The sequence below is a fragment of the Aptenodytes forsteri genome, unplaced genomic scaffold, assembly GCF_000699145.1.
Source record: "Aptenodytes forsteri isolate BGI_AS27 unplaced genomic scaffold, ASM69914v1 Scaffold254, whole genome shotgun sequence".
In the NCBI taxonomy this organism is placed as follows: Eukaryota; Metazoa; Chordata; class Aves; order Sphenisciformes; family Spheniscidae; genus Aptenodytes; species Aptenodytes forsteri.
Genome location: NW_008794459.1, coordinates 60,946 through 61,579, shown reverse-complemented (window position 1 = coordinate 61,579; position 634 = coordinate 60,946). Strand labels below are relative to the sequence as shown.

The 634-nt window shown below is 67.8% G+C and overlaps 1 protein-coding gene across 1 annotated transcript in view; it reads right to left on the bottom strand.

Annotated features, from left to right (window-relative positions):
- The window catches only part of RNF121 (ring finger protein 121), a 12,995-nt gene that overhangs the window by 2,781 nt on the left and 9,580 nt on the right, over positions 1-634 (bottom strand). The gene's annotated exons all lie outside the window — the stretch shown is intronic.

The window sequence follows — 634 nt, the reverse complement described above, 5'->3', positions numbered from 1 at the left end:
TCCACGCCCCCCCCCCCCCCCCCCCCCCCCCCCCCCCCCCCGAGCTGCCGCAGGGTGGGCGACACGCAGGCCCAGGCCCCGCGCGGGGTCGGGCTGCCGGGGCCAGGCCAGCGTAAACCTCGCCGAACAGTTTATAGCGCTTAAATTTAGGCAACGAGTTTTGGCAGCGTGACCTTTGCTCAAGCCCAGTTTGGAACCAGCCAGTAACGCAGGCGGTGCCAGAGGACATCCCATCTCCACCGCTGAGTCACCGCCGGAAAACCCCTGACGCGTCCCCGGCTGGGGCTGAGCAACGACCAGGACTTCCAGTTTCAAAACCGACCGCACATCAGTCAGCTGACGGGGAGGGCTGAGCAATTCCAGGGTGCTGGACACCCCGTGCGCTGCCGGAGTTGCCAGAGGAGTTTTGGGGAAGGAGGAAGCTGCCGGGCTGCGGCTGGAGCCGGGCTGCGGCTGGAGCGAACCGGTGGCACTAGACCAGGGGTGGGGGGAGGCTGTTTTCAGGGGGATACCGAGGGCAGCGTTTTCCCCCCGCCTCTTCCCTTCGGAGGCTCTCAGCCAGGACCCACAGCGCTGGCTCTCCGACGAGGGGCCGGCGTGACACAGGCAGCCCAGCTTGGCTGCCGGGGACACA